Source organism: Stomoxys calcitrans, chromosome 2 (assembly GCF_963082655.1).
Source record: "Stomoxys calcitrans chromosome 2, idStoCalc2.1, whole genome shotgun sequence".
In the NCBI taxonomy this organism is placed as follows: Eukaryota; Metazoa; Arthropoda; class Insecta; order Diptera; family Muscidae; genus Stomoxys; species Stomoxys calcitrans.
Genome location: NC_081553.1, coordinates 117,357,072 through 117,381,620, shown reverse-complemented (window position 1 = coordinate 117,381,620; position 24,549 = coordinate 117,357,072). Strand labels below are relative to the sequence as shown.

The window sequence follows — 24,549 nt, the reverse complement described above, 5'->3', positions numbered from 1 at the left end:
GCAAGCGGAATGACTAAATGAATATACCCCCTATCCTACGGTGGGGGGTATAAAAATATAAGAAAAATCATATGAACAGTGGATTCTAAAAGTCATGTGCTCTGTAGAGGACATCAGTAGTTGATGTTGTTGTTGCAGCAGTGTGTTGTGTTCTATCTTTCGTCTGCTTGATTATGTTGAGTATCCAGATCCAGGAACTCTGCGACTAAGATGGGGTGCTTCCAGAGGAACCTTAATCTGAGTCTAGTGTGTCTGGCTTGGACTGCATTCATTGATATGTGCGCAGTTTGCCCTGTTCCCTAGTGGAATGTTCATGGTCAAAATTTGCAATTTTTACCAAATAAAACAACTATAAAGGCATCAAGTTCGGTCGGGTCGAACTTTGGATACCCACCTCCTCGGGTATATATGAAAACCCCCTTTCGTCACAATCCGGTGAAAATTGGATAACGTATATACCCAAATACGGAACGTACATTGAGTGGTCTAATAAATACAAGTCGCTGTTGAGTTTTGTATTTAAAATTTCAACAAAATCGGGTAATAAACAAAGTTTTTATGGGATTCAGACACTTTTTTCGGCAGATCGGTCTATATGGCAGCTATATCTAAATATAGTCCGACCTTAACCATATTAAGCTCGGATATCGGGCGGCTCAAAACAACTCAGTGTTCAAAATTTCAGTGAAATCGGGTAATAAATAAAGCTTTTATGGGCTTCAGACCCTTTATCGACGGATCGGTCTATATAGCAGCAATGTCTAAATAAAGTCCGATCTGAACCATATTTGGATCAGATGTCAGGAAGCCTTAAGCTACTCACTGCTTCCAATTTCAGCGAAATATGATAAAAAAATAAAGCATTTATAGGCTTTAAACTATTTATCGGCAGATTGGTATATATAGTAGCTATATCCAAATATGGTCCGATTTGACCCGTTCAAGAACTTAACCAGCGTGCATCAAAAAGACGTATCTGTGCCAAATTTCAGCTCAAAATCTCAATTTTTAAAGGCAGTGGAGTGATTACAACAGACGGACGGACAGACGGACAGACAGATAGACGGACAGACACACAGACATCGTTAAATCGTCTTAGAATTTTACGACGATCCGAAATATATATACTTTGTAGGGTCGGAAATTGATATTTCGATATGTTGCAAGCGGAATGACTAAATGAATATACCCCCTATCCTACGGTGGGGGGGTATAAAAATATAAGAAAAATCATATGAACAGTGGATTCTAAAAGTCATGTGCTCTGTAGAGGACATCAGTAGTTGATGTTGTTGTTGTAGCAGTGTGTTGTGTTCTATCTTTCGTCTGCTTGATTATGTTGAGTATCCAGATCCAGGAACTCTGCGACTAAGATGGGGTGCTTCCAGAGGAACCTTAATCTGAGTCTAGTGTGTCTGGCTTGGCAATTGAAAAGGTTACGTGTATCGTGTGGTCCGTGGCACAATGGGGATATACACCCTGCACGTCGGCATCAATCCTTGCACTGTTGGATTTGAGGCAGCTGCATCTGCCGGATCGTAACTAAGCCATTGGTTTGCCGGGAGAGGTCAATTTCTTCAGGTGCAATGGGAGGCGGTCGTTCTCAAAGGAGCACATTCACCCGGTAGCTACTCACCGCATCTGTTACCGTATCTGCATGGACGTTGTTTAGACCCGCTTGATATGCCGCTTGATCTGAAGGTTCTCTATTGTAGCGCTGAACATCACGCTCTAGATCATGTAGATCTACCCTAAGGCTTCTGGGCGGTGGATACCTGTCCACAAGATGATGATTTGAATGGTACTTTTTGATGCCGACCCAATCAACCTTCTTCTGATTGATAAATGCCCTGCGTTCAGAGGTCGAGTGGTCGAGTGGTCGGTCGATAGTGAGAATTATTGGGAGCTTGCCAGGTTACGTCACTCAGGAGATCAGGGGATGCAATGGAAATGTCTGGCGAGCTGCTACACCTTGTCGTAATCCTAGGGGCATCCTCATTCACCGTGCAAAACGTGAAGCCTTCATTAAAGTCTCCTATAACCAGACGATTGGAGGCCACCGTGGCGCATATGATAGCAAGTCCGCCTATGACGACGAGCGCCTGGGTTCAAATCCCGGCGTGAACATCAGAAAAATTTCAGCACTTGGTAATCCCATTACAAATGCTGGCTACATTTGTGAGATATACTGCCATGTTAAACTTCTCTGCCAAGTGGTGTCGCTATACGGCACGCTATCGGACTCGGCATAAAAAAGAGGCCCCTAATCATTGAGCTTAAACTTTAATTGGACTGCACTCATTGATATGAGAGAAGTATCCCCTGTTCCTCAATGGAAGGTTCATGGGAAATTTTGTTAGTAATAGAACCAGATGATTAAGGCCAGACAGTAGCCCACTTATATCGGGATTGTAAGCTAGTCCATTAATTGGGTCACAACTACCAAGCGGCGGTATGTACACGTTGTACAGCTCTATCTCGGCAGCACCGGACTTGACTGCTATCGCAATGCACTCCATGTAGGGGTCACTAGCAGTAGGCGCAGGTGAGATGGGTCTATACTGCACGGAATGATGTATCCCGAATGTGAATCCCCCACCTTCATTCCTAAAGCGATCCTTACGTAGCATATTGCATCCGTGGCAACTGTGCAGGCTGCAGATATTGGTCAGTTTTGTCTCCTGGATCGCTGCAACAAATATGTTCTTCCGAATTCACAATCTTGTCGATCTTGCCCCACAGGCCATTGTAACTCAATTGCAAGAGAGATGCGCTTCCCGGCACTGGCCCGACAATATTGTGGCACCAACAGCACTGGTGCGTATATAGTCCGACGACGAGGACGCAGAAGGTGGCGACGACGACACTTGTGACCCACTGTTGTCTATGTTCGCACAACACCTTGCAACATATTGAGTGTGACTATACTCCCGTAGTGACGTAAGGCCAGAGCAAGATCGGAAATGGACCCACTCCATGCACCGGTTGCACCACACCGAACGATGGTGGAGGCGGTTCTGGCAAACCGAACAGAACCAGCATCCGGGGCGTGCGGAGAAGGCACTCCGGGATGTGCTTCTCCCATAACGAAAACAGGACGAACACGTACAATGAGGCGGCAGCCCTTGCCGATGAGGACTCCATCGGGTCAATCCGGTGCGTACAACCGGCTGCCATGTCGACATCAGAATAGAAAGGGTTAAGTGTTTGCAGCCCCCTTTTGACATGGTCTACATTTGAAAATAGTTTGTAAAATTGCAAATGCAAATTTGCAAACAGGGGCAATCTTCTCACATGTCAATGAGTACAGTTCGATAGAAGTTTAAGCTCAATGATAAGGGGTCTCTTTTTTTTAACCAGAGTCCGAACGCTTTGCCGCAGAGTGCCAAATCTTGGGAGAGAAGTTTTTACATGGCATAGTTCCTCAGAAATTTTGCCAGCATTAGAAGGAGAAAACCACCGCTGAAAATTTTCTCTGATGGTCTCGCCTGGATTCGAACCCAGGCGTTCAGCGTCACAAGCGGACATGCTGGCTTCTGCACTACGGTATTTAATTCGTACTTTATTTTCAAATATCCTTCATTAGAATCCTATTTTGTACCGTTTGGTATACATGTCCATTAGGGGGATAATTTTGGGGTGAAGCAACCAACCGGGAATCGTATTCTTCTCTCAAACAGCTTTCGTTTGTGTCTCATATTGTCCCGTTTGGTAAACATATCGATTAGGGTGGGGAATCGACTCAAAACTTTTATATAATTTTCGTATTTTACTCTCAACTGCCTTTCGTTTGAATCCCATATTCTACCGATTGGGCTACATGTCTGCTTAGGGGTGGTGGGCGGCCCTCCTGGGACTGGACCCCAAATTTGTATATATTTTTCGTACTCTACTTCCATTTACCTATCATTTGATACCCATATTGCCCCAATCGGTAAACATGTAAATTTTGGGCGGTTTTTGAGACTGGGGCGGGCCTCCCGATACTTGGGGTTATGTTCGTACTCTACTCTTTAATACCTTCTATTTGATACTCTTATTGTCCCAATTGGTAAACATGTCCCTGGTGGTGATTTTATGATTGCGCGTCCCTCATTATTAGTTGACTACAAAGTTTTATATTAATTTTGTATTTTTGGGTTCCCATAATGAGGCATACAAAATTTCGCTTAAATCTCCGAGATCTGGCGTGTTTGAAAGTTGGAGTTAGGGAAGGGTACACACGTCTCGTGGATATCGTAAACCTATATCCATTGGCGAACCATCCGCCACCATCTGTGAAAATTTCACGAGAATCGGTCCAGCCATTTGTGAGTCTATAGGTAACATACAAACAAATAAAGCGCAACACTTTAATTTTTATGTACTAGATGTACAGGTAAAACTAGTCTTTATTTTGGGTAAACTGTCATTAAGTGCCTATTCTCCCCTGTTTGTTTATATCGTCACAAGGTACATCAAAAGCATCATTAGCAAGATACAATTTACATTTTAAAGGACAAGATGAGATACTTGACAACTATGTGTTGCCGGCACACTGCCAACGTACATAAGTGACACTCGAAGACGTATTTATGTCGGCACAGGATCAACATCGCATACATACATAGGCTGTATGAGAACTATGAGCATGGGCATACACAAGAACGTGAGACATCGTCATTTCATACTTATTGTGAGAATAGCCATGTACATGTCCTTACATACACACACACACATTAGCTGTGTTTTATTTTAATATTATATAGTGCAGTGAAATGAAATTTGTACGAAAATCTATCCAGGACCAGTCCTGGTTACATTATGATCATACTTCGTCAGGATTGCCATGCTATGTTTTTCATAAATAAGTGTGGTCACCCGCAGAAATCCTCTATTGTGAATGGCAAAATAAAATTAAAACCAATCTTCTTCTATTATATAAAAATGAAATTGTTGCGCTTTGTTTGTTTGTTAGTTTGTTTGGCTGTTCCGTATAGACTCAAAAACGACTGAACCGATTTTCATGAAATTTTCACAGATGGCAGAGTTTGGGCTCCCGGTGAAAATAGAGTACTAAATTTTTTTGGGGGGGAGCGGACTCTCCCCCATACCCAATTTTAAAAACGCCAGATCTCGAAGATGCATGCACCGATTTAAGCGAAATTTTGTATGCCATACGAAATTGGTAATAAAATTTGGGGTCAAATAACGAGGGGGGACGCCCCATTCCAAAACCCACCCGAACGGACATGTGTACCGATTGGGACAATATGGGTATCAAATGAAAGGTATTTAAGAGTAGAGTACGAATATTAGTATACAAATTTCACTCTTCAAAGACCCAAGAGGACATTTTCACTTTGGGCAATATGGGTATCAAATGAAACGCATTTAAGAGTGCAATACGAACTTGACATCAAAATGTTACCCATAGTGTGTGTATGTGTGTGTGTGAGTAGGGTGGGGGGCAGCCCCAAAATCACCACCCAACAGGACACTTTAACCGCTTTGAGCAATATGGGTATCAAATGAAAGGTATTTAAAAGTAGAATATAAATCTGACACAAAAATGAATTTTTTAGTGCATGTACCCCCCAAAACCCCCCAGCAGAACAAATTTACCGATTGGGACAATATCGATATCAAATGAAAGCTATTTAAAGGTAGTGTACAATGCTAAAATAAAAACGTATTCCTTGGTGTCTGTGGCGCCTCCCCACCCCCAAAAAACCCTTCAACAGAACATATTTACCGATTGGGACAATATGGGGGGGGGGGGTGAGAGCTACCCTCTCCGCCTAATAAATGCAACGTCAAACTGCCATGTAGGGTGACCGAGAATATTTCGTTCTCAAATGAGAGGACGTGTCAGAGGTCAATCCCCCTCCCCCTATCCTACCCAAACCAAGTAAAAGCGTGCTAAGTTTCGGCCGGGCCGAATCTTATATACCCTCCACCATGGATCGCATTTGTCAAGTTATTTTCCCGGCATCTCTTCTCAGGCAAAAAAGGATATAAGAAAAGATTTGCTCTGCTATTAGAGCGGTATCAAGATATAGCCCGGTTTGGACCACATTCAATAATATGTTCCAGACCTGTGTAAAATGTCTGCTAATTCGAATAAGAATTGCGCTCTTTGAGGGCTCAATAAGTTTCAGACCATAATAAATACGTATGTTGATGGTCATGAGAGGATCCGTCGTACAAAATTTCAGGCAAATCGGATAATAGTTGCGACATCTAAAGGCTCAAGAAGTCCAGATCCCAGTTCGGTTTATATGGCAGCGATATCAGGTTATGAACCGATTTGAACCTTATTTGACACAGTTGTTGAAAGCAAGAATAAAATACGTCATGAAAAATTTCAGCCAAATCGAATAGGAATTGCGCCCTCTAGAAGCTCAAGAAGTCAAGTCCCCAGACCTGTTTATATGACAGCTATATCAGGTTATGAACCGATTTGAGCCATACTTGGCACAGTTGTTGCATATCAAGATCGGTTTATATGACAACTATATCAGGTTATGGACCGATTTGAACCATACTTGGCACAGTTGTTGGATATCATAACAAAATATGTCGTGCAAAATTTCATTCCAATGGGATAAGAATTACGCCCTCTAGAGGCTCAAGAAGTCAAGACCCAAGATTGGTGTATATGGCAGCTATATCAGTTTCATTCCAATCGGATAAGAATTGCGCACTCTAGAGGCTCAAGAAGTCAGAACCCAAGATCGGTTTACATGGCAGCTATATCAAAACATGGACCGATATGGCCCATTTACAAAGCCCTGAATATTTTGATAGCCTCTTTCAAAATGCTTGACATTATGGGGCTCAAACAAAATCTTGCGATAGCACGATGCTGATATTACTTCAGAGGCCCTAAACTCCCTGCAAACCATTCATGATTGCCTATTATGGCGATAAATAATAGGTATTTGATAGTAGAAACCCAATTTGATATCCAATTTTGAGGCCAAATGTTTGGGGTCGTGTCACCTCACAAACTCCCCCTAAACCAATGGCAATTGGGGCTCAAATTAAAGAAATTTGAGAGTAGAGCACGATGCTGATATTTATTCAGGGTTATGTACGTGGGTGGCCGCCCACCCTGATTCCCCTCAAACTAGACACATTAGTGGATTATGCGAAAAGGGGCTCAAATCTGTATCTGTTTCATAGCTAAGTGCTACAGAGACGCCTCACCTCATAAACTCCCCCTAAACTACGCATATATACCTACTATATGGGGGTGGAGTATGAATCTGATATCCACTTTCGGGGCAAAGAGTTTGGCTACTCCAATCCATTATCAAATCCAAGAGAATGATGTAGATCTAATATCCAAACTTTAGTGGGCGGACCCTCCCCTTACCCAATTTTCAAAAACCCTAGATCTTGGAGATGGGTGAGGCGATTTAAGCGAAATGTAGTTTGTTTATAATAAGTTAAATACAAAAATTTTTATCCTTATCTAGGGTGGGATATCTAGGGGTCGCCCCAACTCCAAAGCCTCCAGTCAAATGAAATATAAACCAAAAATGACAATATGGGACTCAAAGGAAAGGTATTTGAGACCAGATCACGAATTTCATATATGAGGATCCGCCTCACCTCCATACCGGACATATTTACCGACCTTGCTATGGTAAGGCTTAAATGAAAGGTTAGGAGAAGAGCACCAATATAATATCCACATTGGCGCGAAATATCTGAAAGGCCGCAACAGCACCCCCAAACAGGACTTATTTCATGACGTGACCGTATGGGGCTTAGATAAAATAAGAAGGCGCAGCGGAGCTGGCCCTGTCTAGCTAGTTATTGCGTGCATAAATCGTAGTACATTTTATTTGACTTTTATTCCCACGCATGTTTTGCAAATTTTATTTATAAATTTTACAATTATTTACACATTTTTCTCGCATTGTTTTGACAGGTTGGCAAATGGTGCTACTAGCCAATGGCAAACAAACAGACTTGCACTGGAAACTTTTTTTTGCATTTTATTTTTGCCCTTCACGGCTTGTCTATCCAGTATTAAAATAAAACACAGCAATTGTCATTTAAGGACTTTGTCATAAATGTGGGAGAGTGCGAAAAGATAATCCCTGTAAAGTGTATAATCGCCACACTTAAAACAAAGACAATGGCTGTTCATGGACCTGTTAAGGACATTGGAAAACGTAGCTATCCTTAAAATGCAAAACATTTTAAATTTTATAGGGTTTTGGTTGGTAATATTGAATGTGGAGGTGGGTATTTAATTTGAGGCATTGAACGCATACTCATTTATGTAACTTACTTGCTGAAACCAGTCAACATACGCATGGTGGCCTGTAAGTCTGTTATCTCTTGCATCCAATGAACCAGACACCGACAAAACTTAATTTTCTGTCTTTTCATGATTCTTAATATTCTCATTTTAGCTGTGTACTGGTACATAGCTCATAAAAAGCTTTCAAAAGCTTTATTTAATGTCATAAACTGTTAAGTGTGTCCTTCCATACATTGCATTGAACTTTTTTGCAGTATTATCAAATTATGTCAACAAGTCAGGAAACATGTTGTGTAGGGTGGTGTTCCTTCTAAAGACAAATCTATGAAAGTAGCCAATAAGTAAGATGATTAGATTGGCTTTGAAAAAAGGTTTTACAGACTTAATTCTTTTTATAAATCAGTGCTAAAACATAACAATTCTAAGATTTCTCTTATCAATTTCTCAGACTTGCAAATGTTCTCTGTCTCAATTGCAGCAGTCATATCTGTTGTGAACACCTTTTGTAGACCGCAAACCTTGTACTTAATAGTTAATCACATTGAGAATGTGATTGAATGTTTTAAAGTTGTAGTTCAAAAAGCCACCACTAGATTGGACATTAGAGCGTATAAGTGATGCTCAACAATACTTAAATAGCTCATGGGGACGTATGAGTGACGTCTCGAAAAAGCTTATAAGGATTAGTGTTGCCTAACCAAGTTTTATTTTTTTTGCCGAAAACAAAAAAGTTTTTTTTTTTTTTGAAACTGGTAATCATCAAATTGACTTTTTCCTAAAACCGGATTTTGAACTATTCGAAAAAAATGTCGATTCTTAAAAAACAGTTCACGTTTTTGAAATTTAACAAATAACAAGTAAGAGCGTGCTAAGTTCGGCAGGGCCGAATCTTATATACCCTCCACCATGGATCCCATTTGTCGAGCTCTTGCCACGGTATCTCTTTTTAGGCAAACAAAGGATAAAAGAAAAGAATTGCTATGTTATTGGAACAATATCAAGTAATGGTTCATTTCGGACCATAGTTGAACTGAATATAGGAGACCATAGTAGAAATAATTGTGTAAAATAGGGAGATCGGTTTATAGAGGAGCTGTATTAGGCTATAAACCGATTCATGCCATATTCGACACGTATGTTAAAGGGCATGAGAGAAGCCGTTGTACAAAATTTCAGCCAAATGTGATAATACTTGCGCCCTTTAGAGGCTCAAGAAGTTAAGACAAAAGATCGGTTTATATGGCAGCTATATCAGGTTATGGACTGATTTGAATTATTCTTAACACAGTTGTTGGAAGTCATAACAAAACACCTCATGCAAAATTTCAGCTAAATCGGATAATAATTGCGCCCTCTAGTGGCTAAAGAAGTCAAGACCCCAGATCGGTTTATATGGCAGTTTTATCAGGTTATGGACCGATTTGAATCATTCTTAATACAATTGTTGGAAGTCATAACAAAACACGTCATGCAATATTTCAGCCAAATCGGATTGGAATTGCTCCCTATAGAGGCTAAAGAAGTTAAGACCCCAGATCGGTTTATATGACAGCTATATCAGGTTATATACCGATGTCAACCATACTCAGCACAGTTGTTGGAAGTCATGATAAAATTGTGGCCTCTAGCGGCTCAAGAAGTTAAGATCCCAGATCGGTTTATATGGCAGCTATATCAAAACGTGGACCGATATAGCCCATATACAATCCCAACCGACCTACACTAAAAGGAAGTATTTGTGCAAAATTTCAGGCGGCTAGCTTTACTTCTTCGAAAGTACGCGTGCTTTTGACAGATAGACGGACGGACGGACATGGCTAGTTCGACTTAAAATGTCATGGCGATCAAGAATATATATACTTTATGGGGTCTTAGACGAATATTTCGAGGAGTTACAAACAGAATGACGAAATAAGTATACCCCCATCCTATGGTGGAGGTATAAAAAGGCATAAAGTTCGGCCGGCCAGAACTTTGGATACCCACCCCCTCCGATATATATATATTAAGCACCTTTCGTCATAATACGGTGAATAACTCATCAATTTTTAACCCATATGAGCTAAGTCTAAATAAAGTCCGATCTCCACCATATTCAGAAATGCTAAGTAAGCATCTAACTCAAATTTTTGTACTAACCTTAAGTCGGGAGATCGTTATATATGACAGCAATATCCACATATAGCCCGATATTGACCATACTCGGTATGAATGTTCAAGGGTCTTACAGAAGTCATTGTGCTAAATTTCAGCGAAATCGTTTTATAAATTCACCTTTTTGAGCCTAAAACTTAAAATCTGGAGATCGGTTTATATGGCAGATATATCCAAATATGGAGTGATCTGGGCCGTATTGAACAGGGATGTTGAGCAGCCTAACGCAACTGGCTATAGCAGATTTAAGCGAAATCGGACAATATATACGACTGTTATGGGCCCAACACCTTAAATCGCAAGATCGGTCTATGTGGCAGTTATAGCGAAATATAGACCGATTTTAGGCACTCATTGTGCCTAATTTCAGAAAAATCGGTTAATAAATCCACCTTTTATGAGCCCAAAATCTTAAATCAGGAGATCGGTATACATGCAGATTTTTAAAAATCTGGACCGATCTGGACCGCATGGAACAGGGATAGCGAGGAGCGTAACGAGATTCGCTACCCGAAATTTCAGCGAAATCCGACAATATATGTGAAATCAAGCTATAACCAAATCTGGACCGATCTGGGCCAAATTAAACAATAATATCAAGGGGCCTTACATAACATACTGTCCCCAATTTCAGTGAAATCGGACAACAAATGCGCCTTTGATGAGTCCAAGATATTAAATAGAGAGATCGGTCTATGTGGCAGCTATATCTAAATCTGAACCGATCTGGACCGTATTGAACAATGATGTCAAGAGGTTTAACACAACCCACTTCTCAAAATTCAGCGAAATCATATAAAAAATGTAACTTTAATGGTTCCAAAACCTTAAATCGAGAGATCGCACAGTGGAAGAAACTCGAAAAAACTAGTGAAAAATATGCCGTGTGAGAACTGTCAGAGATATCTCTGTGCAAAATTGCAAGGCCTTAGGTTGTCTGCCCGCCTTTTGGCAGGCCCTTAAAGTTGTTCACTTCGATATTTCGAAAAATTGTTCGGGCTGCCTAATCTTTATTTACGGTCTGATTTTCAATTTTTTTGTACTGGATAGTGCTCAAAAATACATTCAGAAAAGTTCGTTTGAGTTCTACAATATCTCCACTGGTTTCAGAGATATTTGACTTTAATTTTTTTTTGTGCAATTTTGACCGAGATCCGTCCGTCCGTCAGTCTGTCTGTCGAAAGCACGCTAACTTTCGAAGGAGATAAGCTAGCCGCTTGAAATTTTGACCAATTACTTTTTATAAGTGTAGGTCGGTGGGGATTGTAAATGGGCCAAATCGGCCCATGTTTTGATAAAGCTGCCATATAAACCGATCTTGGGTCTTGACTGCATGAGCCTCTAGAGAGCGCAAATCTCGCCCGATTTGACTGAAATTTGTACGTGGTGTTTTGGTATCACTTCCAACAACTGTGCTAAGTATGGGTGAAATCGGTACATAACCTGATATAGCTACCATATAAACCGATCTCGGGTCTTGACTTCTTCAGCTGTTAGAGGGCGCAATTTTTATCCGATTTGGCTGTAATTTTGCATTTGGTATCACTTTCAATAACTGTGTTAAGTATGATACAAATCGGTTCATAATCTGGTATAGCTATCATATAAACCGATCTTGGATCTTAACTTCTTGAGCCAATGGAGCGCACAATTCTCATCCGATTTGGCTGAAATTTTACATGAAGTGTTTTGTTATGACTTCCAATAACTGTGCTAAGTATGGCGCAAATCGGTACATAACCTGATATAGCTGCCATATAAACCGATCTTGGATCTTGACTTCTTGAGCCTCTAGAGGGCGCAATTCTCATCCGATTTGGAAGAAATACAACGGCTTCTCTCATGACCTTCAATATACGTGTTTAATATGGTCTGAATGATCTGATCAATGGCAGCCCGAACAATTTTTGGAAATGCCGAGGTGACCAACTTGCGAAGAGGGGCCCGGAAAACCCAGAGCCTCGCTAACACTTCAGCTATAAACATTTTAATCTTGAAAGAGATATCTTTAACTTTATCTTACCAACATTTTAGCTCACTACCTTTAACGGATGTTAAAGGCAGCTATCCATGTAACTCCGCGTGGAGGTTCGGGTCCATATATTAGATAAAGAAAGACCAAGATAAGTCTTGATTGTGCCATGTCAAACCAAATCTAAGACATTGCTTGGTTTCCAAAAACCCAAAGTCATACACCTTAACTCTATAATGAACCTAAATTCTTAGCCATAGCCAGAAATTATATACGTTTTGTTTCATCTTTGAAGCAACACGTCACTATAAATTATGGGTTGCCCAAAAGGTAATTGCGGATTTTTCAGGTCGGCCAAATGAAGTTAATGATGACCAAATCAAAGCATTAGTCGAATTGGATCGTCATGTAACTGAGCGTGAGATAGGAGAGAAGTTAAATATACCAAAATCAACCGTTCATTATCACATAAAAAGTCTTGGACTGGTGAAAAAGCTTGATATTTGGGTACCACATGTATTGAAAGAAATTCATTTAACAAACCGAATCAACGCTTGTGCACCTTATGCACCTTAAACGCAATGAATTCGATCCGTTTTTAAAACGAATCATAACTGGAGATGAAAAATGGATTGTTTACAACAACGTTAGTCGAAAACGATCATGGTCCAAGCATGGTGAACCAGCTCAAACCACTTCAAAGGCTGATATCCACCGTAAGAAGGTTATGCTGTCTGTTTGGTGGGATAGGAAGGGTGTGGTATATTTTGAGCTGCTTCCAAGGAACCAAACGATTAATTTGGATGTTTACTGTCAACAATTGGACAAATTGAATACAGCCATCAAGGAGAAGCGACCAGAATTGGTCAATCGTAAAGGTGTCATATTCCACCAGGACAACGCTAGACCGCACACATCTTTGGTCACTCGCCAAAAACTGAGTGAGCTTGGCAGGGAACTTTTGATGCATCCACCATATAGCCCTGACCTGCACCATCAGACTACCATTTATTTCGATCTTTGCAGAACTCCTTAAATGGTAAAACTTTCGGCAATGATGAGGCTATAAAATCGCACTTGGTTCAGTTTTTTGCAGATAAAGGCCAGAAGTTCTATGAGCGTGGAATAGAAAATTTGCCAGGAAGATGGCAAAAGGTTATCGAACAAAATGGCAATTATATATTTGATTAAAGTTCATTCTAAGTTTTATTAAAAATGCATTTACTTTCTTTTAAAAAATCCGCAATTACTTTTTAGGCAACCCTATATATATGTCCCTTTGTGATTTATAGGGTCAGAGATGGGTTGCCGCATGCTAACGGAATGGCAACTCTAGCATAATCCCCAGCCTTTTGGTTTTCGTTGATGTTTTAAAAAGCATGGGGCCAATTTATGTTTGGGTAGCTAAGCTTTCATTTGAACAAGGCATGTTCTAGAAAAGTTCGTCTTTTGAAAATTTAAAAATTTGGAAAAATATAACTTTTTTAATGTAATAGTAATGGTATGATCATAGAACTGCGCGAGACGTTTCGTTACGTCATAGCCATACCATAACTTGTTATATTTATTATCCACAGTCTGTTTTGCTACATTTTGTAAAGTTTTTGAAAGCAACATTCAAAGAAGGCTCTTTTTTGCTTCAACATATAATGTTTCATTCAATTGGCAACCCTAATGGTGAGTATAGATAAAAGCACACAACTCACCACACTGAACTCTCGGCAACAGGAAAAGCTTTTAATGCTCCTAAAGATATGCTTAGGTTTTCAATATTCAGTATCCATTACGAGGTCGAACAGTGCGTTAACAGTGTCGGCAAACGTCCAACAATGTCAATGGGCAAATAATCGCGCGCGCTATTGTCCATCCGAAAGGGAAAAAGAAACAAAAAAAAAAAACTTACAGAACAGACAATTATTGCCAATAATAATTCTGTACTTTAATCGGAAATAAACTCAAGTAATTCAATAAAAGAAAAAAAAAAAAAAAGAAAACGCCCACCATTGCCAACATTGTAGACGGAAAAGTTTTGTTGACGATCTTTCTTTCTTTCTTCCCTTGCGTTCGATGGGAAATAGAAGAAAACTTGAAAAGAATTGAATATTGATTCGATTCCCCAGAAATCGCAATCGCAGCACACCTATCTACCCATCTATACAGCAGACGAGGCAGACAGGCCCAAGGAATTCCAAGTGTTATGAATATTTAATAACGATAAAGAAACTCAATTGATGCCTGCTGATATGTAAGTGGTTCCATTGGTTACCTATGTGCTTAAACGATTTTTGCCCATGAAACTTTAAACATTGACAAAAGCCATCAAGGTTTCTCCTTCGCATTACATCCGCTGGGAGGAGGAGGAGGAGGGTGAAGCCTATCCTTCTAATATCCTTCTACCAAACAGTTGAGGGGGAGGACCATAAAACTGATAGACATACATTGCCTTCAATGTCTGGGTTATTGCTTTCTTAATGGAGTTGCATTTTCGGTGTGTGTTTCGACTTGTCTACTTATTGGCCGCATTCGTAGACGACACATGGCGATTGGGGGGGGACCTAGGAATAGCAGCAGGTTTGAGGTCATCTTCAGCTGGTGGGGGCATGGAAAATTACATGAAATATGTATTGTATGTGCCCAAAAAAAGCTCCTAACTAAAGGATGTCTGCTTTATTGGCTTGTGGCCAGGACACACAGGATGATGATGGATAGAACTTTAATTAACTATGCCGAAAATTAAAAATAAAGCTATTGAGTTCACTAATTTAGGTGTGGATACGATGATAAATATGAACATTTTAGAGCAACTAGTGGTTCAAAACCATTTGATGGAAAATTAAAACAAAAGAAATATCCATTGTCTCCATGTGGGAAGAATAAGAAAGATTACTTTGTAAATGAATACTTTTGTTGACTATCAATAAACAATTTGTGGATTTAAGGTCTTTTGCCATATGTCTACATTTAATGGTACACTAATATTGACCATAAAGAGAAAGGAAGTGAGGGCATTGCCGGAAAACGTCGCAAAACGTTATGGCCCAAATGTCCTGTGCATTTGATCTCAGACAAGATGGGCATGTTCCGGCATCTTTTGTTTTATGTAGTTTGAGGCTTATTGTGGCTTTTGAAAAAAAAAGAAAAACAATAAACTATGGGCATACGAGATATGGCTTGAAATCGTGTTGTATTAAAGAAATCGTAAAAATGGTTTAAGGTTCAGTAGGACTGAGCAAACCACTAGGGTAACCTGATTTGTGTTAGAGAACTGCAATTTCTGTGTTTTTTACATTGTGATGGGCATAGCATGGCTGATAATGAAGCTCATATCATGGGTTCGAGCCCAGGTAAGGTAAGGTAATGTTTATATGGTAGTCTGAAATCAGGCTTACTTACACATTTTTCCCCTTCTGATATTAGGAAAGGTAAGATGTGTTCTAATGCTACCGTAGAACCGGCCAGTTCGTCAAACAAGTCCTAAAAAATGGAACCTATATTTGATGACTTGGAACCTATATTTGACTGCTTGGATGCAGGGGTCGTGGATTCGATTCCCGCCAGAAGCCTTGGTCTGTCGCTACTGTGGTATCACAATGGACTTAAAATTGTCTAAGTGAGTCTGTAAAAGACTGCCACTTTCACCTAACCTAACCTACTCTTATACGGTACGACATTCTGCAAATGTCGCCCTAATCCTGTCGAAGAATTAGACTTTTTACATTTTCATTCGAACATGTTCATATGCGGAGCTTAAAAGTTAAAACAAGTTAAGGCTTGAGTGTTCGGCCGGGCCGAATCTTGGCAACCCACAACTATGGATTCTGCTAAAATGTGGGAGCTATATCTGGTTATACACCGATTTGAACCATAGGTTAGGTTAATGTTAGGTTTATGTGGCGGTCTGCCCCAGACTAACTTAGACGTTTTCGTCCATTGTGATACCACAGGAACAGAAGAAGGAAGATGCCTTCTAGTTCCTACCGTTAAACCATCCAGATCGATTAAAAAGCCCAGTAACTTGCGAATGTTCATATCCGCTAAATCAGACAGGTTCTGAAAGAAATGAGAACCTAAAGTAGAACTCCTTCTGACTGCTAGTGCGGGACACACACACAGAAGGTGTTCTATAGTTTCTTTTTCCTCGATGTCCCTACAGGTTCTGGAAAGGTCGTTGCTGGCAACCTTCAGTCTGTCAGCATGTTTTCCGATTAGACAGTGACCTGTCACGACGGACACAATGATTGAGACGTCTGTTCTAGCCAATGACAGCAAACAAGTAGACTTCTTCAAGTCAAGATCAGGCCACAAAGTTTTGGAATGCTCACAGCCCCCTCTTTAAGACCATCTATGTGTGGCCCGGCACCCAGAACAGGTGAATTTTGAACTGTTCAGCCATCTCGTTGAGAGATATGCGACAGTCGAGGGCGGTTTTTGTCTTCAGAAATACGTTCTCCAGGGATTTAATGGCTGCCTGGCTGTCTGAGAAAATATTTATGCCAATCGTCCTAATGACATTATATTTTAGCCATTGGCACAGTTATTGGAAGTCATGACAAAACACTATGTGCAAAATTTCAGCCAAATCTTGGGCTTCCAGAAGCTCAAGAAGTCAAATTGGGAGACCGGTTTATATGGGAGCTATATAAGGTTCTTGACCGATTTGGATCGTACTTGGAACAGTTGTTAGAAGTCATAACAAAATTTCAGCCAAATAGGACAAAAATTGCGGCTTCCAGGGTCTCAAGAAATGGAATCGGGAGATGGGTTCATATGGAAGCTATATCCAAATCTTAACCGATATGGCCCACTAGCAAACCTATATGGTCCATTTGCAATTCTTGATCGTCTCGACGTTCTAAGTCGATCTAGCCATGTCCACCCGCCCGTTTGTCTACCGAAATCGCAGGGGAATGGGTAAAACTATCCGCTTGAAATTTTGCACAGATAATTAATATTGATGTAGATCATTGGGGATTGCAAATGGGCCATATCGGTTTGGATTTAGGTATAGCTCCCATATAAACCGATCTCCCGATTCGTCTTCATGAGCCCCTAGAAGCTGCAATTTTTGTCTGAATTGGCTGAAATTTTGCACATGGTGTTCAGTTATGAATTCCAACCACTGTACGGTCTATACCCTGATATAGCTCCCATACAAACCGATCTCCCGATTTGACTTCTTGAGCCCTTACCCGCCGCAATTTTTGTCCGATTTGTCTGAAATTTTGCATGTAGTGTTTTGTTATGAGTTCCAACAACTGTGCCAAGACGGTATAAATTGGCCGATTTGCCGAAATTTTTGTACGATTTGGCTGAAATTGAGCATGTAGTGTTTTTTATGACTTTTAACAACTTTGCCAAGTACGGTCCAAATCGTTCTATAACCTAATATAGCTCCCATATAAACCGATCTACCGATTTGATTTCTTGAGTCCTTACAAGCCGCAATTCTAGTCCATCACCTGATATAGCTTCCATTTAAACCGGTCTCTCGATCATCCTCGTTCCGTTCATAGAAGCTTTAATTTTTGCTGGTTTGACAGAAGTTTGGTATGTAGAATAAAATGGTGTCCTTCAACTGAATTTATTGTAGAAATTTTTAGCAGAATCCATGGTGGTGAGTTTCCAAGATTCGGCCCGGCCGAACTTAGCACGCTTTTACTTCATTACCTTAAAACATAGGGGACCCATCACATAATGTAAGCAACAGTACTGCGCCCTCTTTTCGTTACTTGTTTTAACTCTCCGTCAATTATTTCATTCATTAAGTGCATTGTATTGCCTCACAATTAGTTACATTGATTCCTTTTTAGGTGTACTCCAATGTTTAAATAAGGGCGTTGCCAAAGTTGTATTTAATCGTTGCCAACATATTAAACCGCAAACGTCATTGACCACAGCCGCAGCTTAAGTTACTGACTGACCTCCCATGCCAAGGAACACCAAGTAGGGCCACACTCGTCACACCACCACACACCCGCACCACAATTGTGACCTTTTTTGGCATACTCTTTCTTTCGCACATACTAATCACCTTTCGCACTCTCACTTCTTATACTCCCACCTATGGCTTTGCATTCACACAAATAACGGATGTTTAAGTTAAAAGCAACAACAATTTGCTGTGTTTCTGCTTTTTCTTCTCTTTTATTAAAAAATAATTACTCATTTCCATGGATGTTCTTATCGGAAAATTAATTTTCCTATATTTTGGACATCTTTGGAAAAATATCTTTCCTTTGATGCAAATTCATTAGAATCTATTCAGCCGTTTGACCCTAATATGTACCACAAATTCGCTTTTATAAAACTCACCTACTGCATATGACCTGTGGTTGTAAAATTCTCTGTATTGTTGTGCAGCCTCACAAAACATATATCAGGGATCCCGGAGCGGGTAACTTTTTTCTGCTTCGCTCCCGCTCCGGCAACAATTTCTTCGCTCCCACTCCTTTATATTTATATTGTCTGTTTATATTTAAATTTTTTCTTGTACCCACCGTTATTGAACAAGTGGTTTTGTCATTATATCGGACTTTATCATTATAAAGCTCCCATATAAACTGATCTCCCGATTTTACTTCTTAAACCCCAAAAGGGCGCAATTCTTATCCGATTTGGCTGACATTTTACGTATCGGGTTATTTAATGATCTTGTCAAGTATAGTCTGAATTGGTCCATAACCTGATATAGCTTCCATATAAACCGATTTCCCGATTTCACTTCTTGAACTACTAGAGGGCCCAATTCTTTTAGGATTTTGCTGAAATTATTTCTCCTATAACTTCCAACATCCATGCCAAGTAGGGTCTGTCTCCGTCTCTAACCTTTTATGGCTCCCATATGAACCGATCATCGTTTTTTAGTTCTTAAGCATATACCGGGAAAAATTCGTAACCAAATTTATACAAAAAAAAATGGAGTTTGTTGCTTGAACCTTTTTAATTTCTATCTTTAAAGTGAAACTGTGCACAGAACTTGACAAAGAAGCGCATTGAGTTCCCCGAACCCCCCTTATGGCTGCTAGAAGTCATTAAAAATACCACGTCCAAAATTTCATCTACATCGATTAGTAATTGCGCTCTCTAGAGGTTGAAGAAGTCAATTCGGGCGATCGGTTTATATGGGAGCTATATCTGGTTATAAAGCGATTTGAATAATCATACTTTGCACAGTTGTTAGAAATCAAAACAAAACGCTTCATGCTAAATTTCAGCCAAATCGGGCTGAAATTTAAACATCAAAACATTTTTATATTGTCGGAGCGGAGCGGTTTTTGAAAATGAAAACCACTCCGAATTTTAAAAATGTCGCTCCCGCTCCGACAAAATTAGGACTGCTCCGCTCCGCTCCGAATCCCTGACATGTAAAAACAACAACAAACAAAAATGCAAAAGCCTCGCACCCCAAAGACGAGCCTTAAGCAATTGGCTGACCTATATGCCAAATAGGGCCACGCACATCACACCCTCACCTATGTATTGATACTCTTTCTCTCGCACCATTTGTTTCTCTTACCCTCACCACTAATTCCCACCTATAGCTTTGCATTCACATCACTAACGAATACTTAAGAAATCTTTTTCTTTTATTGAAAATTAGTTCCTCATTTCCGTGTCTTTTCTTTTCGAAAAATTACTTTTCATATATATTCGTCGCTTCTCTAGGAAAATATCTTTCGATTGATACCCATTTCATTAAAATCCATTCCGCCGTTTGGGCGTAACAGGTACCACAACATCGCCTTTATAAAACTCTTGGTCCTTTAATTATATATATTAGTTTTGTGAATACTGGTGTTAATTGTTTTACATATGAAACAGAGGACACCAATAAAACATACATTTCCAAACAATCAAAAAAAATTGCCCTAATAACGTTAATAAGCAGCTTTTCGTCTGAAGTTTATCTTATTTCGGCGACCACGAATATATGTACGCGACATTCATTACAAGGCACTACTTAGGTGTAGGTGCCTTTGGAATGATAGCAACTGTTTAAAGTTACGCACTCTCCACCGTTGACATAACACGGTGTAAGAAATGCAACATTTTTACACTCTTTGTGGGTAACGTGGGTGGGGTTACATTTATTTGGTCAAACGAAAACAAAATTTAGTTTCTAGTGTGTCATCCCAGCAAACCAAACCGTGTTTCGCTCCTGCTTGTCTCGTGGGTTATTCCAGCTCTCGTCGTCACAGACCGTAATTTTTGTTTTTTCTTGATATTTTTACGATTTGCATGTCTGTTTTTGTGTAAAATTTTTTTAATTATTGAAACAGGTAAATTTTATGCCCAATTTCTTAATAAATATGAAATATGTTACACGTGCGTTGTAATTATGTCCTAAACATATTGACACTTGGGATGCATATTATTTTGGAAGTCGTTCCGAATTCGCTACGAAATTTCGGCAAAAAATTTCGCTCTGCCAATTGTCCAAGGCTTTCACTGTGAAATTGTTGGCTCCTTAATTTCCTCATACTCTCCAAACAATGTGGATAGTGCTATCCTCAGAGAAGGCAATAATCTCCTTCTTACACTCCAAGTCTGTTCGTGATCTTACCTTCCTGGTTGTTATTGCCCAGTTTACTGTCCGTAAAGATGTGCACACTCGACGCCCTCGTGTTAACATCACACCACCTCATGAATTCCGTGATCGCCGGGATCTCCACCTTCAGGACCGTTCAATGGACAGGCAGTCAAAAACACATCTCAGTGCCTGGATTCTCAATGTGAACACCCAGGGCCACTCTGTTCTCCAGCTCTGATCCATCTGTGTAGCATGAACTCTGGCAATACCAGTGTTCCATAAATCCAAAACTGTGCCGCTGGTAGCAGTGCCTCGCCTCAGGTATGCCATCGGAAACCTCTTCCATCCCTTCTAGGTTTTCAAGCATCGCCTCGATTATACCGAGATGTGACCTGCTCCGTTCCTTTATTCATTCTCCCATCGCCTAAAAAAGTGACAGCCTCACTCTTACTCTCTAAGTCTATGGGTTGATTATCTAAAATAGTCTCCAGTGCTCTAGTGAGTGCGGTCCTCATCGCTACACCTATGACAAAACAACATCTTCTCTGAACCTGTTGTTTTATTCTTACCTTCCACTTTTTCTCTATCGCAGTCCACCAAGCATACTGAGGCGTAAGTAAGTATTGGTCTAATCACGCCAGTGGACTATCCTTGGATTCAGGACCCATTTTGAGTCTACGGCCCGTCTACATAGTGCCTAACATCTGAGAGCCCTCTTGGTATTTTCTGAATGTGATACATCCAATTCAGTTTCCTGTCCAGGTCTTCAGTCTTCTCTGGATTAACAGTGAGAACCCTTATGTTTAGTCTTCTCTCCATAGCTGATTTGGATCCTTATCCCTTAGAGGTTTGATAACATTGGCATAGCAGACGATCCCTCCTCAGTCAGCATCCATAATAGGTTATTTATAGTGGCCATCTATAGGAGTGGCGATAAAATGACCCCCTGTGTTGTGCCTTGAGCCATTTTATGACTTATCTTTATGTCATGGAACACACAATGTATCCACCTGTTCCTTGCAAATTGCAAATTTTGCCCATGAACATTCCACTAAGGAACAGGGGCAAACTTCTCACATATCAATGAGTGCAGTCCTATTTAAGTTTAAGCTCAATGCCAAGGGGCCTCCTTTTTATAGCCGAGTCAGAACGGAGTGCCACAGTGCGACACCTTTTTGGAGAGAAGTTTTACATGGCATAGTACCTCATAAATGTTGCCAGCATTATGAGGGGAAAACCACCGCTGAAATTTTTTTCTGATGGTCTCGCCAGGATTCGAACCCAGGCGTTCAGCGTCATAGGCGGACATGCTAACCTCTGTGCTACGGTGGCGTCCCCATCTGTTCCTTAGCATATGGTTTATCCAGTCTCTAAGGATCCTTTGGTGTTGCATAACTTGTTTTGCCGGGCTTGGGTATAAATACCACCCCGCCTCCAGCAATGCTTTCGGAGTACATGCAAGTTCAAGGTACGCTGTGATAATAACGGACAGATAGTCCACCTCTTTGTGTTTAAACACAGAGGATTAAGCGGCAAGATTGGTGAATACAACAATCCAAACCCAATCGCCACTATTTATTTTTTTCGCAATTATTATACCGTTCACTATAGGATAGGGGGTATATTCATTTAGTCATTCCTTTTGGAACGCATCGAAATATCCATTTCCTACCCTACAAGAACATATATATAAATTTTTGATCATCGTAAAATTCTAAGACGATTTAACGATGTCCGTCTGTCCGTCCGTATGTCCGTCAGTTGTAATCACTCTACAGTCTTTAGAAATTGAGATATTGAGTTGAAAATTTGCACAGACTCATACTTCTTTTATACGCAGGTTAAGTTCTTGAATAGGCCAAATCGGCCTATGTATAGATATAACTGCCATATAGACCGATCTGTCAATTGGGTCTTAAGTCCGTAAAAGCCGCATGTTAAGTCCGATTTCACTGAAATTTGACACAGGTAGTTGTATTAGGGGCCGCGATATTCAAACCGAATATGGCCCATATCGGACCATATATACATGCCGGTATAGGGTCCTAAGCCTGTAACAGGCGCATTTATTATCCAATTTGGATGTAATTGGAAACAATGAGTTATTTTAGGCCTTCCGACATGCGACTCAAATATGGTTCAGATCGGACCATATTTGGATATAGCTGTAGTAAGACCAATCTGCTGATTTAGGGTCTTAAGCCCAGAAAAGCCGCAAATATTATCTGATTTCGCTGAAATTTGGAATAGTGAGTTGATTAAAGCCTCCCGATATCCGACTCAAGTATGATTCAGATCGGTGTATGTAGCTGCCATATAGACCGATCTGTCGATTTAGGGTCTTAAGCCCATAAACGCCTCAAATATGGTTCAGATCGGTCTTTATATAGTTTCCATATAGACCGATATGCTGATTAGGGGTCTTAAGCCCATAAAAGCGGCATTTATTATCCGATTTCTCCGGAATTTGTGTGACACAGTGACTTGTATTAAGCGTCCCGTCATCCGACCAGAATATGGTCCATATCTGACTATATTTAGATATAGCTGCCATATAGACCGATCTTCCAATTTATGGTCTCTATCATATAAAAAGCGGATTTGTTGCCCGAATTCGCTGAAACTGGAACTTGCATAAGTGTTCTCGGGACCTGAATGATATATGGGCCATATCATCCCCCACCTGGATATTATTATGGATATGGTAGTGTAATCTGTAATCTGTAAACTGTAATCTCATAAAATTACTTTCATGGCGATAATACTCATAAGCCAACCTCAATTTAGTAAATGCATGGAAATGTATGAGAACATAGCATTATTTTGGAATATTTCCAGCAATTGACACTTGCTGCCATATTTCATCATCATCATCAGGAGCGTTGCCATAACTTAGATTGTAAAAAAATTTCATAGTTCGTGGAATTTTATTTTATTATGTCAAGTGCATACAAAGTTGCAACTAGAGCGAAATGAGTATCATGGTATTATGCCCTTGCAGTAGGTGTTCTCCTTTTTTTCTAGCTCTGAATAAAAACACGAAACTTGTGTAAACAATCAACAATGAAATTGTCGCACATTGGAATGAGATGAAAAAAGGGAAAAATATGACTTAAGTTTCTTAAATACTCAAAAGTGATTGGAGTTGGAAGAAAACAGCTTTAAAGAATTCATTTAAGTATATATTTAACCGCTGAAAATTAGCAATCAATGAACTATAAATCCGACAGACAGGAGGTCAGAGGATAACATTTTGATGATCAGCCCTTGCCAACCTCTTAAACGATTGTCAATGACGTGTTATCGGTGACCAATCCATTAGTTGTCTGGCAATTACTTTTCGGTAGTCAAAAAAAATCTTAATTTTGGGGATATTCATTTTCATGGTAAGATTTGCTTCACTCTCTTCCCACTGAGAGCAATAAAGTGAAGTAACAAGAAGTAAAATCGTGCTAAGTTCGGCAGCATCGAATCTTGAGTACCTACAGCAATGGATTCCTATATCAGTGTAAAGACTGATTCAGATCATATTTGCCACGGATGCTGGAAGTCATTGCAGAAGTCTTCGTGCCAAATCAGGTGAAATTTGAGGCCTCTAGGTGCCTAAGAAGTCAAATCCTGGAATTGGTTAAT

The 24,549-nt window shown here is 40.1% G+C and overlaps 1 protein-coding gene across 1 annotated transcript in view; it reads left to right on the top strand.

Annotated features, from left to right (window-relative positions):
• The first annotated feature begins 14,181 nt into the window (after positions 1–14,181).
• Positions 14,182–24,549, top strand: part of LOC106084046 (uncharacterized) — a 49,616-nt gene continuing 39,248 nt past the window's right edge. Inside the window, exon 1 of the mRNA XM_013247475.2 lies at positions 14,182–14,631. The gene's annotated coding sequence lies outside the window, so the exon portion shown is untranslated. The remainder of the gene's footprint in view (positions 14,632–24,549) is intronic.